The sequence below is a fragment of the Arachis hypogaea genome, chromosome 15 (genome assembly GCF_003086295.3).
Source record: "Arachis hypogaea cultivar Tifrunner chromosome 15, arahy.Tifrunner.gnm2.J5K5, whole genome shotgun sequence".
NCBI lineage: Eukaryota > Viridiplantae > Streptophyta > Magnoliopsida > Fabales > Fabaceae > Arachis > Arachis hypogaea.
Genome location: NC_092050.1, coordinates 94,220,770 through 94,222,376, shown reverse-complemented (window position 1 = coordinate 94,222,376; position 1,607 = coordinate 94,220,770). Strand labels below are relative to the sequence as shown.

The 1,607-nt window shown below is 41.8% G+C and overlaps 1 non-coding gene across 1 annotated transcript; it reads right to left on the bottom strand.

The window, feature by feature from the left end:
* Window positions 1-329: 329 nt before the first annotated feature.
* Window positions 330-437, bottom strand: LOC112753276 (small nucleolar RNA R71). The gene has a single exon (XR_003177669.1). It is a non-coding gene; the product is annotated as a small nucleolar RNA R71 (small nucleolar RNA).
* Between the last annotated feature and the right edge of the window lie 1,170 nt (window positions 438-1,607).

Below are 1,607 nucleotides of genomic sequence, written 5' to 3'. Positions count from 1 at the left end.
TACATGGAAGAAGCATCTCCATTCCTACCATTGGAGCAAACAATTTTGAGCTGAAACCTCAGCTAGTTTCTCTAATGCAACAGAACTGCAAGTTTCATGGACTTCCATCTGAAGATCCTTTTCAGTTCTTAACTGAATTCTTGCAAATCTGTGATACTGTTAAGACTAATGGAGTAGATCCTGAAGTCTACAGGCTCATGCTTTTCCCTTTTTCTGTAAGAGACAGAGCTAGAGTGTGGTTGGACTCTCAACCCAGAGATAGCCTGAACTCTTGGGATAAGCTGGTCACGGCTTTCTTAGCCAAGTTCTTTCCTCCTCAAAAGCTGAGCAAGCTTAGAGTGGATGTTCAAACCTTCAGACAGAAAGAAGGTGAATCCCTCTATGAAGCTTGGGAAAGATACAAGCAGCTGACCAAAAAGTGTCCTTCTGACATGCTTTTAGAATGGAATATCCTGGATATATTCTATGATGGTTTATCTGAGCTATCAAAGATGTCATTGGATACTTTTGCAGGTGGATCCATTCACCTAAAGAAAACGCCTGCAGAAGCTCAAGAACTCATTGACATGGTTGCTAATAACCAGTTCATGTACACTTCTGAGAGGAATCCTGTGAGTAATGGGACGCCTATGAAGAAGGGAGTTCTTGAAATTGATACTCTGAATGCCATACTGGCTCAGAATAAAATATTGACTCAGCAAGTCAATACGATTTCTCATAGTCTGACTGGAATGCAAGCTGCATCCAACAGTACTCAAGAGGCTTCTTAGGAAGAAGAAGCTTATGATCCTGAGAACCCTGCAATAGCAGAGGTAAATTACATGGGTGAACCATATGGAAACACCTATAATCCATCATGGAGAAATCATCCAAATCTCTCATGGAAGGATCAAAGACCTCAACAAGGCTTTAATAATGGTGGAAGAAACAGGTTTAACAATAATAAACCTTTTCCATCATCCACTCAGCAACAGACAGAGAACTCTGAACAAAATACCTCTAATTTAGCAAACTTAGTCTCTGATCTATCCAAGGCCACTGTAAGTTTCATGAATGAAACAAGGTCTTCCATTAGAAATTTGGAAGCACAAGTAGGCCAGCTGAGTAAAAGGATCACTGAAATCCCTCCTAGTACTCTCCCAAGCAATACAGAAGAGAATCCAAAAGGAGAGTGCAAGGCCATTGACATAAGCACCATGGCCAAACCTGTAAGGGAAGGAGAGGACGTGAATCCCAAGGAGAAAGACCTCTTGGGACGTCCAGTGATCAATAAGGAGCTTCCCTCTGAGGAACCAAAGGACTCTGAGGCTCATCTAGAGACCATAGAGATTCCATTGAACCTCCTTATGCCATTCATGAGCTCTGCTGAGTATTCCTCTTCTGAAGAGAATGAGGATGTCACTGAAGAGCAAGATGCCAAGTTCCTTGGCGCAATCATGAAGCTAAATACCAAATTATTTGGTATTGAAACTTGGGAAGATGAACCTCCCTTGTTCACCAATGAACTAAGTGATCTGGATCAACTGACATTGCCTCAGAAGAGACAGGATCCTGGAAAGTTCATAATACCTTGTACTATAGGCACCATGATCTTTAAGGCTCTGTGT